General features: G+C 35.7%; 1 protein-coding gene across 1 annotated transcript in view; it reads right to left on the bottom strand.

The window, feature by feature from the left end:
* Nucleotides 1–17,332, bottom strand: part of LOC142236969 (uncharacterized) — a 242,965-nt gene that overhangs the window by 89,224 nt on the left and 136,409 nt on the right. Inside the window, exon 5 of the mRNA XM_075308251.1 lies at nucleotides 11,359–11,738. The gene's annotated coding sequence lies outside the window, so the exon portion shown is untranslated. The remainder of the gene's footprint in view (nucleotides 1–11,358; nucleotides 11,739–17,332) is intronic.

Raw genomic sequence — 17,332 nt, 5'->3', positions numbered from 1 at the left:
TTTAGTTTTTTGTAAAGTGGCATAAACAAAATTAATTTGTTGATTTGACAGTTAAATTTTTATAGCAGCGGAGCATTTCCATTTAGCTTTTTGTAAAGTGGCATTCCAAATCGGCTCTTGAATGTCCAAGAAATTAAATTAGGGGGTTCAATTAATAGGGAAGCGTGTCGGGCCCTCCCGAAATGATTTAACAATGTTGGAAAAATGTCTTCGTGCAGGAAAGTTAAGTGTAGATTTCCGTTTGGGCCTCCGTCTTTGAACTACAAGTGTGCACGTGACACGAAATTGTCGTGACTCACGAACATTTTCGTGAATCACGCGTGAGTCGTGAGTCACGCTGACGGCAAAGGCGTGAGTGTGATTAACCAATCAAATATCGTGCGTGAGCGTGAGTCACGAAAATAATATCATCGTGAGTGTGTGTGAGTTACGTATTGCGAAAAAACACGCCCAGGAAAATAATCCCGCTTACGAACATAAAATGCTTACGAGTTGAATTCATTTAAAATTTTTGTGCATCCTAGGTGTTTAGAGTTTTATAACGCTCTCGATTTTAATCATTCTCATGTTTTTAGTCAGGTTCTATAGGTAAATTATTCATAAACTTATTCGTGAGTCACGAGTTTTTGCGTCAGTCACGACATTTAAAAGATTTTCGTGCGTGAGTGTGCGTGTGTACAAATTTTCTTTTCGTGAACGTGCGTGAGTCCTACCAAAAAATATCGTGCGTGAGTGAGCGTGAAAAAGATTTCTCCGTCGTGAGTGTGCGTGAGCAAAATATTACACACATGCACACTTCTACTTTGAACCAACTGCTCCATTTCCCGTACCCAACGACCTACTATAACAAGCTCTTGGGTCAATATCAAAGCGATTTTAATTTTATTTTGAAAATTAATGTGGTTTTTATATTCACTGAGAAAAATGTCGTCCCTATCAGCCAAAATAACCCAATACTGGCAACACTGGTTGTCATCAACAACGGAAGACAAAGAGAAGTGGCTATGTAAATTTCATAGGCAACAAGAAGCGTTCACATGCAACCTGATCGAAACATACTCAAATTAATTTGATTTGAACATTTCCTTAACCCAAGGCATGGATGCACGCAGACTCCAATCTGCCAATCTGATGATGACCAGTCCATAGACGAGGAAACATAAAGTCAATGGCTATTACCAAAACCTAATAACTCCAAATGGATATCTCTACAGTGGTCATAGTTATGATAGCTACAGACAGGAGAAAAAATGACTTGGGGGAGGTGGGGAAAAATATGTCCAATCTAATTTGTAAAGATACCAACAAAAATAACACAATTACCTACTCGACTTCTAAATGACATCTTGGTGTTGGAGTGCAGTCTTAGAAACTATCTCGCTTACCCGATGAAGATGAATGAAGAACAAATACACAATGAGAGACGACATTAAACACGAAACTTACATGTGTTGCCATTCATGTTGGCATTGCAAAAAATCAAAGCCAAGTTCAGCCCCTAGTACAAACTTTAAGACTGGGAAGACTTTATCATCAACCATATCAGTTGTTGGATCATTTAGCATCACAACTTGTTCACTCGCTGTATTGAGATCCGGCTTTGTGGGAGCGAACTCCACACACACACACACAAACCCTAGTGTAGCATCCATGGGCCAGAGTGTAATGGGAAACCCATTAAAAATCAAAAGCAAGTAGCTAAACACTATCGCTATAAAAGCATCAGATACTCTCGAGATGCTTTAGCTGATGACAATGGTGATGAGAAGAATGCACAGTGTCATGTATACCTCGCAATATATGGATCTTATCCGATGAGGAATTCTAACTGAACGTATTCATAATCAGGCTTTTGGGCTGATATGAAACAAGTCAGAAAGACCAATACGGTTTTGAATCATTACGGCGTGGTGCAGCATATTTTCGATATCGAGATATCGAATTTGGAACTGTTAACAACCTACACCCAGAGAAAATTTTAATTGTGTGGAATAATTATTAGTTATATCTCTTGTTTGATAGTTTATATAATCAATATAACAGCGGTGTGGCCAAAAGTTGGTACACACGACCAAATATTGGTCGTTATTTATACATTAAAGTATCTAACCATTTCAATTTATTCCACCCTGTTGTGATAACTGATATAAGTTGGTTGTGTTAACAAATTTTGTAGTTATAAAGAGAATTTGTTGCTATGGACTACATATATATGACAACAAATAAGTTGTTTATTTCAGTTAATATATGAAACTCTAAAATTTAAATATTTGATGACGTGAGTTCAATTTTAAAAATGCAATCTACCCAACAAGGACTGCTACGAGTTATACCTAACCATCTTCTAAACCGGTAGCTGCATTCTTAAGTGGTAAGTAAGTTAAACATAAAACGACATTAATATCACTCTCATTTTAACCTTTTCCCTAATTTTCTTACAATTTCATAAAATATATCAATCAAAATATGACGACTTCCGGGGTTGTAAGAGGTGTATATATAGATTTTTTGCCTCATCATCAGACTCACAATCAATCAGCAAACGAGAACATTTCGCCTGGTTATGCCTGAGTCCACCTGCAAATCGATCGCGATTGTGAGAGTGAGTATCAAATGATGACTGAAGAAGATATTTTGAGAGCCGACATTCCAATTTTTCATTAGATAAATGATCAGTATGAGAAATATTAATTTGTAATACAATTAAATAAAATAAAATCTGAAATCATTCAACGATGTTTTCTTATAATAATTGGTTTTCAAAAAAACAGATAATTGCTTTAACAAACGAATGAAACCTTATTGGTTGTGATTTCCAACTAGACTGTTATTGTAACCCAAAAATCCAAACAATTTTCTGTATAGTTGTGCCGGACAAGAATTGGTTGCTCTAACAAATTTTGTTATAGTAGATGGGACCAAATAATTCGGTTGGCAAAAAATTGGTTGGCACAACAAATTTGTTTTCTGTGTGTACGATATGTCAGTGCCCATACCTAAAAGGGGGTTAAAGGCTAGTACAATTAGATGTTATCTTGCCGAGCTCAAATCTGGTCATCGGTTTAATGGACAACGATCGTTTGTAATTGTCCATAAAAAAAAACTTCAGCTATCACGCCTTTTGTATACAATTTACCTTTGTAGAAAGAAAAATATTTTTTTTGAGTACACTGTGCATAAACATTAAACATTGCAGATGAGAATGTCTTAGCCAAAGAACTCTGCCATCCATCGCAATTGTGTATATCCAATTTAGGTTGGAAAAATATGCAGTTTTTATTGCAACACCAATTCTCCGGCAATGAAGTTGATCTCCAGCCGTATACATGATGACGGTCACATCTTTATTGACTGGGCCATGGCTCTAATGTACGGGGCTTGTGCCATGCATCGAATGCCTATCGCCATTAAGATGTGAGCACAAGAAGGTGGAATATGTTGCTGTCGCTGTCTGCCGAGTGTTGTAAGCCCAAGTGAACCAACTGGAGCACCAAAACACATTCCTGTGTCCCCAGGCCATGAGGACGCTTCCAAGTTTCTACCATCATGGAAGTGATGCCAACAAAGCTTGGCCATTAACATTTTGTTACACTTTTATGTTCATTCCTAAGTGGAAATCTAATGCCAGGGAAAAGTTTCACTTGCTATTCTGCCATTATTTTGTAGCAGACGTCGAAGGCATGTGGAGCATCTATTTTGACAAAGAACTACACACTACCAGAGCATTACAGTGGTGTTGCATTCATTTTCCACTACAAAAAAGGAATCCTTGTGTGTATATGTCATTGAAGGTGTCTCTCTGTTTCACTCATCTATGCTCATAATGCCCCATCCAATTTGTTATTATTGCTCCTGGGCTCAAGTTGAAGTGCTGCTGGAGGTTCTTGTTCCTGTGAACCAGTGCACTTGTTACGTGCCGCTTTATAACACACGATTGTGTGTCAATTGCAGGTGGATTCGCTTAAGTGGTCTGTCAATTTGATACCTCCCCCAAAAGGAATCAAATTGGAGAATTTAGAGAAGAGTTTCGCGGCATATCTATTTGGCCTCCTTGTGAGCAAAGAAAAAAAAACCGTCATATTCTGCCCCATTGACTGCCAGCCATCCGCCTAACATCAGCTCGTTACCTTGGAATTGTACCGCAATAACTGCAGGAAATATTTCCACAATCAAAAGCAATTTTCTGGTGTCAGTTGTTTAGTTGCTGGTGGTGACTTGAAGCCTGGTTGTGCGGTAATTCGGCTTCACGGCCAAACTGGACGAGTTTATCAGTTCATTGGTAACTCCTACCAAATACAATAATGATTTGTTAAGAACATGTTTAGGATTGCCGCTGTGGCTACATTTTCTAAACACGTTGGGTTATATGGGGAGGCATTGCACTTTCCATAGGTAGGAAAAAAACGTGGGGTTTTCCTCTATCCTTTTTCAATTTACAATTAAGGAAGATTTATCTTTTAATTTACGAGCGTGAGGTTTTCCACCATATTAACGCTCTGTTCTGATTATGTTGGTGCTCAATGGACAATGGTTGACGACTGTGGCTTTCAGTCTTGGACCCAAAAAATTGTTTTAAATTGTTTTCGTGTTTTAACAATTGACGTTCTAAGGAACTTTATATTGCAATGTTTCAAGTGGGAGCTGTTTTAGTAACAGATGAGGTTTTCTACTCTGTTAAAGTAGTTAAAAGCAATTCATGGATTTATATGGAGGAAAAAAGGCAAAGGTTTTTTTTGGGAGAAACAGTTATGGTTGGAATGAACATATCCATGGTCACATATAAATATGATCTGTAATTCAACTGACTAACCTTTTGATGATGACAAAATATACACTCAAAAAAAAAAAAAAGCTTACTAGAAAGTTGTTGACCTTCCCTTAAGGATTTGGTATTGATTCGGAGCAAAAGATATGACTTCTTTAAAATACAATTTTTAGCGCCACATGTTAAATCTAGGATCAATAAAATTAACATTGGGATTCAGATCTCATTTATCGAATTTTTGTTCTTTTTCCCCCGCTATGTTAATAAGGCTATTCACGTACAAACAAATGCCAATTTAAAAATCCAAATTATAACGGATGTTTTCTTGGATGTTTTCTTGGATGTTTTCTTGATTCCATATAAAATCCTCAAAATAAATCTTAGCCTATATTTGAAGAGTTTTTTATCTTAAATCTAAAGGTTCAATATTTCAGTTAATTTAAGGACGAATTCTTTAAATTAAAAAATGCGTTTCTTTACTTTAAGAAAATTTTCCTTAGTTCAAAGATATACGACTTTAACAGAGAGACGCAAATTTTAAAAAATTTTGTCCTAAATTTAAGTAACAATATTGTTAAAGCAACGATTATAAACTTTATATTATTTAAATTTCATCATTTTAAAGAAATTTGTCGATTTTTTTTTGTTAAGGCACCGATCACATCCGTAATATTAAAGGGTTCTGGGATCAAAATTTACGAAAACGATTGCATTAAAAAATGAAGTTATTAAAAAGTGACCCAAAATGGCCAAAAATGTGGCATGGAAATGTAATAAATTGGAATTTAGAGGCACAAAAGTGTAAGAAAATGTTAAAAATATGTTACACCCTATTTTATATTTCAAATAGTTTTAAAACATATATTTTCTTCTTCTCTGTGTCTTAGCAGTTGCTAGCTCTGACCAACATTCAATTGCATGCTAATAATTATGGTCTTTCATTAGGGTGTTGTTTTCTGCCTTCCTTTTTGTTTGGAGAGGGGATTTTTTAAATATTTCGAATGCCTGCCATTTAAAAAAAACGTAATTCAAAATTATGAAATTTGAATTTTTTGCTTTGTTTTTGTTTTTTTTTCCTAATTTCAATCCAACGTGTATGAGGTAAACAAACATTTTAATTGATTTCTTGATTTCAGAAGTGCGTGCATTTAATTGCTCTTCATAATTGACTATTTTTCCCCAGTCGATAAAGATCTTCTTCTAAGTTTCTGAGTATCTAGTATGGGAGGGATTGTTTCATGGAAATTTGGATACCAATACTATTATGTTTTTGTTTTTTATTCAGTTCGAAAGATAATTGATTTAATTGAGGGCTTGGCAAGTGCGAGGTGATGTTCTGCATGAATTGGGGAACATGACATCTCTTCAAGTCAATCTAACATGGTAGCATGGCAGGCTTGGAGGCTTAGTTTCCTAGCTACGTTGAATTGGGAGGGAATAGGGAGGGAGACTATTATGTCGTGTTTCCTATCTAAACACATTTACGGAGGGATTTAGTAAAATATTTAAATATTTTTCCTCGGAAAAATTCTCCCACACTTAATTTTTGTATGGGTCAAATCAACAATGATAACACTATCCTAGTTAATTTGATCAATTATTTTTGCTTTTTGAAGTCCAGAGGTATTAGAACTACTGAACAGATGTCAATCTAAGCATATCTAATTTTAATCCTCTATAAATATGTTAACCATTGTGGGAGATGATGAAGGAAGTGAAGGAATAAATATTTGTCCATATTTCATAAATATTTGTGAGAACATTTCGAAGTCAAGTCTATGAGAAGTTTCTTAACCAATGCAGCGAGACTGCATAAAGCATGTACATACTCATGATCGTACACGGACGAAAAAGACTGTTTTTCATATGTTTGGGTGTAAAAATTATATGTTTGGAACTCAAATTTTTAAGTGCAAGCATTTAATGTTCATAAACTAGCATAACATGTTTGGAAATATATGTTAATAATATGTTATGTTTGGGACATAAAATGTTTGTAAATATAATATGCTCGGATGCAAACATATATTAATTTAGAAATAGATTATAAACATATATGTGTTTAGAAAGAGAGACCTACAGAGTATGCTGCAAGTAAAAGAATGGAAGTAACCAATTGGCGCCTTAAAATATATCCACACAAAGAAAATTTAATGAATTTTTTTTCTTCCAGTGCATTCCTAATGGGCCAATCCTGAAAATATATATGCTTGAAGCAAAATGGAACATATGTTACAGAAGCGATTTTTTTCAGGGTGTAGTCCCATTTTGATTTGGTCATGTCATATTGAATTCATATTAATTTTCAAACGAAGTGGGATATTGACTTGAAATTATGCAAAAAATCCATAAGAAAAAACTCCTTAGCTTCCGTATTAGCCACATACTTTGTATGTTATATAGTTTCATGTGATTCTTATTAAATTTAGAACGGTTTAAATATACTGTCTAATTTTTGAAACATAAAGATTCCTTATATGGAATGCACAAAGATTCCTTATATGGGGTTGGAGTAAAATTTTAATTTTCAGGTATTAATCCAAGGAGTTTGGAATGAGTAGTGTAGGGTATAATTTAATCATCCTCCTTTTGACATTCCTGTCATGTTTGTGTGTGTGTGTTTCGATTGTTTTTTTCGATTCGATGCGTGTTTATCACAATTATGGTCATTTCCATTCTCATTGATCAAGCAAATTCCCTGGAAATGTCGAAAATTGTTTTCCCAATTGATTATGCCATAGACATGGTAACTCGCATGCCGACTGTCCACCTTTATTGTTGGATGTGCCCAAACATTGGCAAAATTAAAGAAAAATTAAAAAAACAACGTCAGTTATTTTGGTTAGGACGATTTAAAGTTAAACAATTAGGACTGGTCTTAAGACAAATTTTGAGCATTACTGCATCAATTGGTGCTTGGGTTTTGTGATGTGTCCGCACAACTTGTTATGTTTCATGTTTTGTATGGAGTACAATGTTGATGGATACGGATGGGCCATTCAGTTGGTCATAGGTACAGCCTCTGGGTTTAATGGTTGGGGTTGTCTTGTTGTGACATGCAAATTGCAATGTGTTTGTCTGTGGTTTTTTGTTTTGGTGATTGATTATACCAGGTCACATTTGCCCAGTCGCTAAGGGGATGCTGGTGATGGTCACCAACGCCGTCTATATTCCATTGTCATCTACAAAAGTTTTGAGTTGGAGTTGAGTGGTCAGCTTTGCAACATGCAATAGCAGAAAAACTCGAGAACAACAATATCTGTCCATGTTTCGGTTTGAATTTTTCAATTACTGTCCCAGGACCAGGAGTTGCTGTATGGTAATTTTAGCCATCCGCTCATATTATTTCAGACGGCAAGCAACATCTGCTGCTTAACAATGGTCAACCAATTTATTTGATGGCATTTCAAGTTTAATTTCAATTTAATTTTTGTTAACTCAATTGACAGCAATGAATTGCAAACGACCCTTTTTGCGATTGCTGTTTGGCAGTCATACCAATAAGGAGGAAAGAGATTTCTTTGCCTATCGACAGGTTGATGTCCCCAAACCTGCTTATTTCACAACACCCAAGTAATGGCAAGAATTTGCACCCTATATTAACATCCCACAAAGCAAAGACAATAAATATTTTGTAATAAATTCCATGAAATATATGAAATTGTTCAAACACACACATACTCACCATACACATAAGCAGCATAAGCATAATAGAGAGTTTTTGGCGTATTTTTTTTCTAAGGTATTGCACCCCGTAAACCATGTTGCCAATTGTGGTGTTGGCTAAGGTTGACTACATTACTATGGCCATTCCATTTGTTGGGTTGAGTAATCTAAAATCACTACTAAAAATAGTTGAGAACAAAAAGTTGTGGTAGTGTTGTTGGACATGAACACCGTCATCACCACAACTGACTCCGCCACCACAGCCAATATCACCACTATCACTGGCTTCATATTGTTCACCGTCAAAAACAAAAAAATCAAAGGCGTCCAAGAGTAACACCACCAACACCACAACACCCAAAAAAGCTTATGAAAAAACTGGCAAAAATTTTTGAGCTCACGACCTCACGTTGCTGATGTACCAGTCGAAGACTTCTCGCCGCACTTCATGTTATTACGGAACCGCATCAGATGGGCAAGTGCAGTGGAAGAAAATATAGGTGGGTTAATACGTTTTACTGCAAAAACATCTTAAGAAGAGGTTTGGATATCAACCAACGGAAGTATTGGAAAATGGCACCTATGCTAGGGATAAAGTCTAACCAATTTTTAATTCATCACTACTGTTGACCAACTGAAAATGAAAACTTCATTAAAATTCTGAAACAGATCAACATTTTCGAGTATGTTTTGACCCTGATTTAGTTCGGGCTTCCCATAATCCTTTGAGCTCTTGGGTTCTTTATGTATATCTACCTCAAATTTTTCTCTCTATATAACATTTTGTCAAAATTTTATTTCTATAGAAAATGTTGTCACAATTTTATTTCTATAGAAAAGTTTGAAAATTTTATTTCTAAAGAACATTTTCTCAACATTTTATTTCTATAGAAAATTTTGTCAAAATTTTATTTCTATAGAAACTTTTGCCAAAATGTTTATTTCTATAGAAAATTTTTTCAACATTTTATTTCTATAGAAAATTTTGTCAAAATGTTATTTCTATAGAAAATGTTGTCAACATTTTATTTCTATAGAAAATTTTGTCCAAATTTTATTTCTAGGAAAATTTTGCCAAAATTTTATTTCTATAGGAAATTTATATATATTCCAATGCGGTGATACCTCTAAGAGAAGATTTGAAAGAGGAAAGATCAAAAACCAAGGACCACATCTCAAAGAAGAGGAATTACCTAACATTTTACATCACTTTTAAATAACATTTTTCTCAATGTATCTCTTCTATTGCCTTTGAAGTATGTGCTGTGGCTATTTTGCAATTTTTGAAAGATGTTTATTATTGCCGATGCCAAAGTTGGTTATGCGGTTGTTTTGTTGCAGTACTAAATCCATGGTGGAAACATGATGAATATTCTGAGATGAAATGATGAGGCAACTATTTGCTTTTGGATTAACTACAAACATTGACTTGAATGCAGGAGGCAATAGACGAAGCCCTTCTTTATGATGGTGGCAATTATGGTCTAAGGGGTGTCTGCCTCGCCAGTTTCAAGGAATGATTTTATTCTTCCCATGGCCGGCACCTTTTTGCCCAAAACAACAGAATTGCAGGGAAATTCCTAGATGAGATCAGCATTTAAAAATCAACCGCAAACTAGGAAACATACATACGTAACCCCCCATTTTGATCATTCATTTGCCATACAAATAGTGGAAAATTGCAAGCTGGGATCAGAATGGTTTTTGTCTTGGGATCGTCTATAGATTTGTATATGCTACAAAACTAATTTAGATTGGCTCCTACCACAAGCGTCGAAAACAATGAAGGACCATTCTTCAAAGCTAAAACCATGATGACCATAAATTATTTCGATATCTACGATATTCCGCAAGAATGGATCAAGGAGGCAGTGGCAAAAATATTCATTATCATAATTTTATTTAGGAGCTCGATGACTATGCATTTTCAAATCGAAATAATTAACTGAAGTTGTATAGTAGAGAATTCTAATACTGTCATTGTTAGTGGTACAATTGAATGGTGGGAGCATTGGTCTAAGCTCTTTCTCTGAGGATATAACATAGGGTAGAACATTGGCACAATGGTAATGAAAGTGGATAGGAAAATAACGCTGGGTGGAAAAGACTGCATGAAGTCTTATCATGTTTTTGTGAAGTATAATGAAAGTGACAGCATCAATATTTCATTTTGAATTGAATTGAGAATTACGAATATCATCATTCCGTAACCATCTACCCTTTTCGCAAATGCCTAATGCTCGGAACATTAATGCACAAAATGCCGCCAAAGATAGTGTGGCTTAATAATAAATGCATCATCATGATCTACACATTAATATGCAAAATGTAGGAGCAATTATTCATAAAATATCTCATTTGGAGATTGCGTTGAACAACAACGCGCTACACGATGAGAACGCGTAACGCATGTGCACAAGCATTCTTAGTCAAATGAACGCATAATCGTTTATACACGATCTTCTAATAAACATAGCATTTTGTAAAATCCCCTACCATAGAAGGGGGAGAATACCAACTTTATCATGCTGTTTGTAACGTATCAGAATCGAGTTAAATGCCATCTCGGACAATGCAATCCAATAACAATTGCAACCTTAATCGTACGAACAATAATTGGATAACAGACGTACAGACAATCGGATATACGGGGCTACATCGACATAGGGTGTGATTTTGAGACAAACTTCTCTCTTACCGGAGAGTGTTGTCCGATGCTATATGTAACTCAATGACAAGGGACCTCCTGTTCATAGTCAAGTCAATGTGAAACCTCTGGGAGAAGCTTTCCTATACCATGTTAAGCTCAGTGATGAGGGATTAGCGTTTTAAATACGAGTCTGAATGGGTTACCACATTACGAGGTGTAACAACTTAGAGAAGCTGTGAAACATGGTAGGCGAAAAGAACGGACTAAAGTTACTTACCTTATTCTGTAGTATGCATGAATTTCGGTGTGATCCTCAATTTTGTCTTTCATCTTTGTTATGTAGGCGTATTCTGTGTATTTCGCATAGCTTAATTTCTTATTTGAGGGTTTCTAGTGTTGGCGGAAATTGGCTCGTATTTCCCATATTCCAGATATTTGTCCCTTATAGAGTTTTCCTAGTTTGTCTGTCTCTCATTCACAGTGGAACTGTTTGTTCATGAAACAAATGTTGTAGAGCAATGAAATGAACGATCTTCACGTTGGATAAGAAATGTTAATACTTCGTAAGTCATGCTTAGTCATGTAGTGAACCCAACGTGTTGCAATTGTATATATATCCACCAGAAAATTATAGGGTCATGGGTTTAATACCAGTCTCTGAAAAACATAAAATATATACAGAGTTTACATTATTTTTAAACTCCTATGCAATGCAGGCGACATTTATTTTTATAGACAAATGCTGAGCAATTGTAATCTATGGTGAAAAATACATAATTATTGTCGAGCCGAATTTTCTACATATTTGAAGCAGTAAAAATTCGAACCTGGAGTACAAATTATATGGCGGTTATATACGCTTTTTATAAGCCCTGTTAGTAAATTTGTGGGGTGTCATTGAAATAGGTTTGGGAAATAAAACTTGCTTCCATATTTTAGAACATTAAATGGTACATTTTATGGGAGTTTTATCTCAATCTGAACAAAAATGGCGGATATAGGGAGCTATAGTTGATTTTGTACTTACAGAGTTAGTATGCCACTAATATTAAGTCCATTATTAAACAAGTGACTAAAGTAGAAAGTCGGGCAGGGCCGACTATATCATACCCTAAACCACCCCTACTGAATTAGTAAACATAAGCATTTGTGGGGTATTTTGGTATACGTTTTGGAGAACATAAATGGGGGTACATGTTTACATACATATATATGGGAGCTATATCTAAATCTAATGGTGTTTTCTTTTCTGAAAAAAGTGTTTTGCCTTCATTTTGTCTGTACAGAATGCGCATTTTTAAAATGTTACCAGCAACCTAAAAAAATGCTATCATTTCAGCGGGCAGAAAAGAATTCAAAGAAGGAAACAGGGCAATCGCAGCACTCTCGTTTGTTGGCAGTGCTGAAAATGCCCGTAATTTGCCTCTATGCGTGGCGCTATTTTCACAACAGAATTCAAAGCCTTTTCGCACTTTTGCCTGTTTTTTTAGAAAAGAACCTAAAGAGTACATTTTCCGGGCAAAATGCAAAAAAAGTGTGCATTTTTAACAAGAAAAGAAAACGCCATAAATCTGAACCGATTTCGATTAAATTGCGCACATACAGTTAGAGGTATAGAAGATTATATTTAGCCAACTATCGGTTGATAAATAAGGGTTTTACGGCCAAATTTGGCAAAATCGGGCGATACATATATATGGGAGCTATATCTAAATCTGAACCGATTTCGATTATTTTTGGCACATAATGTCAGTACTATACAAGATTAGAGTAAGCCAAGTTTTAGTAAGATCGCTTAATAAATAAAGTTTTTGTGGCCAAATTTGGGAAAATCGGGCGATACATATATATGGGAGCTATATCTGAATCTGAACCGATTTCGATGAAATTTTGCAGACTTAAAGGGTGATGACTATGTGCAAAATTTGTTGACGATCGGTTCGTAAAAAAGCGCAACGTGACTCCACTTGTCGAAATCGGGCGATACCTTGTGCCCAAAAAACACCCTGTACCAAATTTCATCCAAATCGGTTAATAATTGCGACCGGAATCCTGTGAACAACAAATACATGGACAGGCGGACGGACGGACACCAAGCGCTAGATCGACTCAGGAGGTGATTCTGAGTCGATCGGTATATATTTTATGGGGTCTTCAATATTTCTGGTAGGCACATTTTTAGGCCGATCAAACTTATTATACCCTGACCACTATGTGGTCTAGGGTATAAAAAGAGAAATCGCTCAATTAGTGTGAGTATGGCCAAATCTATGTAAATCGGGCAAAATATGTATGTATGAGCTATACGTAAGTCTAAATTAGATCGGCGAATACCTCTATATTTGAACTGTGAGTAAGATCGGTTAATACATACAAAATAATATTTTTTGTCTTCAATCACGAAATTAATTGACACAATTAATATTTAATTGAAATGTCTTCAATGACAGTAATGATAGTATCAATCACCAAATTATATTAACAAATTAATTGATACAAAAAATTTTTGATTGATTTTTGTTTAACAATTAAAAAAATTGTTGAAACCAATTAAATTTTAAAAGAATATCTTTTAAAACTCAATTAATTTTTAATTGGAAAATCTTCATATTTTTTCCGTGTAAATAAAAACATTATGGCCAAATTTGGAAAATCGGGCCATACATATATATGAGAGCTAAATCTGAACCGATTTAGATGATATTTTGCTGAATTGTTTGATATCACAGAAGATTGCCTTGTACACAAATTGAGTACGATCGGTTTTTAAAGCCAAATTTTAAGGCCAAATTTTGGAAAATCGGGCGATAAATATTTATGGGATCTATATATAATCAAAATCGGTTAATAAATGCGACCGGAACCCTGCAAACACTAAATACATGGACGGACACCAAGGACTAGATTAACAGGAGGGGATTCTGAGTCGATCGGTACATATTTTATGGGTTCTTAGATCAATATTTCTGGCAGGCACATTTTGGCAGATTAAAGTTATAATAATCTGCTGACCACTATGTGGTTTAGAGTATAAATATTCAATTAAACATTTAATTGATGTTATATATAGTAGAAAGTATTTTCCCTTGGGCTCATAAATACTTCCAGTTCCATTGGAATTGGTATAACTGAGTTCTTATATGGGACTTTTCGTATATATTAACAATATGGCCGATGGCCTTTTCACATTAATTTAATACCTTCCACTGGTAATGCGTATCTTGGCCCTTCAAGCAAATTGGGCGCATTTATCTTTCACTTTGTAAAGTAACACAATGCTCTGTATATTAATTTGTCTGTTTCTCTTTTTTTCATTTGCAGATATTCATATGAAGACGACTTGGATGCCAGTGCACGCACCTGTTTGGTATGCAAACTCATCAATCTACACGGTCAGAGAATGATCGCTGTTGAAAATTTCTATCCCCACACCGCATGAAGTGAGGCAAGGTGAGTAGGAAAAACAAATACAAATACTACTGCTCCTTATTACAATGTCCAATGATGAGTAGTACGTGAATCTATTCATTCACTTTTGTTCAAAACCTTCAACCATTCATTTCCATTGCAATCATCGTCCATGATCTGGACATTCGCAAAACAGTCACTTTGAGGAACTACAAACTGGAATATTAATACTTATTCACTTGTCAGAGACTGGTGGCCAAGTCCTTATTTTATGTATACGGTCACGTGTATAATTTTTCTCCCTCGCTCTCGTTCTCTCTATCCTGCAAAATTTCGCTTATCCTGTATTCCCTTGTAAATGTAGGCAAGCTCCAATGACGACGACAATAGTCCCTGACATGTGGAGTGACAAGCAAAGGTATCAACAGCAACAACGTTTCTGACTGCCACAGTTACATTAAAATCGTAAAGAGGATAGTGTTTTACTCAAATTATAATTATATATACACTGAGAAAAAATTGTAATACCAACTAGATGTAGAATTGAAGTAAAGAAAAATCATCGTGAATCGTTACCAACTTTTCTTCTTCTAATGACATCTAAAAACTTAAGATGTTATCTGAGTTGGATCTTAATATAGCTAAGCAAATGGAACCTGGAAGCCCTGATTGATAGCAGAATTTGTATCCCAATGGACACACACACCAAACATACATATAGATTTTATGCCCAAAAATCGTCAACATATTCATAAACTTCATGCCTCTAAGCTGGAGATCTCTGGAAAATTCCTTGTGCATAATCCTTAGTGGGGGCTACACAAGGTTTTCCCTAATTTCGTTAAGTGCATGGTTGGTACTTTCATTATCACGATAGCTGCACTTCTCTTTTGCATTAAACAAAGTACCATTCGTTGGATGATGACCAGCGCACACAGGTGGGACGAATGGGGCCAAGTGGACAAATCCACTTAACATAGCATCATAGTAAATAATTTGACGGGTATAGAACAGCATCACCATGGCTAGTCTCCGGAGGGAAGAAACTTGAAATACCAACAAAAATTCCAAGTTTTAATTTTGTAACTAAAAGTAGAAGCTTGCACGCGGCTACACAATAAAACGCTTCCAACAAATGAAAATCCATTAAAAATCTTGGCCACCACCGGTGAAGTGAAGTGACTAGTGACTGAAGCGAATTAAATTGAATGGATCTGGCTAAACTCTTGGGTAGTGGCAGGTAGACTGGCTATCGAGGATGACTGACGGACAAGAGGCTCCAGAACCCAACAGAAGCAATGTCACCGAATGAATGACCGACTTGAGCCACACAGAGAGACCCACTGAGGCAACAATGACAACTGAGTTGATAAAAACAAACAAACATGCCGCTAACCCAAAACTCCAAACCCCTACACGACACAAATGGAATGGGAAACAAATTACAGGGGCCGAGGCACGGATGACCGTCTTTAAGTAAATGAACCAAAAGCAGCTAAACAGGACTCGGGAATTTTACGCATTTTATGTAAAACGTCAAATAGCACTGCTACTCCAGAAAATTGCCAAACTCTTGGAGGGGATTCTGTAGCAATGTGGAAAATTGAAATAAATGCAAATAATAAAAAGGAAATTTTACAGCAAATAGCTGCTGGAACCCCATCTCCTTCCACCAAGGTGGAGATGAAACATTACTGGAGGAGAAATGTTGAAATGGATATAATTGTTTCACCGTGTGGAGTTGGTTGTGTCGCCTTATTTCTGCCTTTGGTCATTTGTTTGAAGGTTCATTGGGTAACAAATTTAGTTTTTGCTCCACTCCAGTTTTATTTCGGCCTTCGTTTGAAGCTCCATTTGCCTGTCTGCATTTGGAGCACAGGTGCACTTGAATGGTTATAACAAAATATTTAAATTTTGGCCTTTGTCCTTGTTATTTGCAGTCATATCAGGCGATAGGAAAGTTGGCTGCTGCTGGGTTCACGCTACCAATCCAGTGAGTGAGCTGTGCGTTTTGAGTTTTAATTAAATTTTTTCTATGCCGATTCACTCATACAATTCGTTGAATGAAGGGGGCTTATCCCGTCTTGCCCGAATTCAAATATATTCGGATTCCTCCCTGACCTCTCCCCCCCTAATAGAGAGAAGGAGGTCATTGTTGGTTGCCTATTCTATGGCAAAGAAATAGAGGAAGTTCAAAGGCAGGCGAGTGAATCGAACTGATATCATACCATAGCCATTTCAAAATAATTATAATTGGCAACAGCTGCTGGCCCATCAAAGCCAAGTTATTAAATTCCTAAAATCGCAATCTTTTCATTCTCTTTGCGCCATCACCAATCGAATCCTCGAATCGATTTGGAAAATTTCTTTGTGGCATTGTACGCTGTTGCTTGGCAAGCCGATACGTTGAATCTTTTATGTGATTTTTTGCAAATCATTTAATCTTATTTAAATTGTATTTACGATATTTTTATTTCTTAAATTCCTTCAAGTATGGGCAATGGATTTGGTCACTCATTCGTTCCTATTGTTATTCTTTTGAGATTTCCATCAAGCCACCAACTCATGTAACTGACGCATGACACATAGGGTCGTATAAGAGGCATGAATTCAACAAATCTCAGTTGAAGTGATGCTGGAAGTTCGATTGTGATTAAATCCAAAATAAGTTAATAAAATTCGTGCTGTTATCTAAGTTCTTATAAAAGGGTGTTCAAATTTGGAGAAGATAGATGTTTTATATATATGAACGTTTATGGAAATTTAGTTTTTTTAATCTGTTAATATGATTATGAAAATTGCAACAACTTCATTGGTATAAATTTGCTTCCAATGGTCCGATG

Source organism: Haematobia irritans, chromosome 4, assembly GCF_050003625.1.
Source record: "Haematobia irritans isolate KBUSLIRL chromosome 4, ASM5000362v1, whole genome shotgun sequence".
Classification (NCBI taxonomy): domain Eukaryota; kingdom Metazoa; phylum Arthropoda; class Insecta; order Diptera; family Muscidae; genus Haematobia; species Haematobia irritans.
Note: the sequence above shows the minus strand (reverse complement) of the source record. Positions and strands in the feature narration are given on the sequence as shown.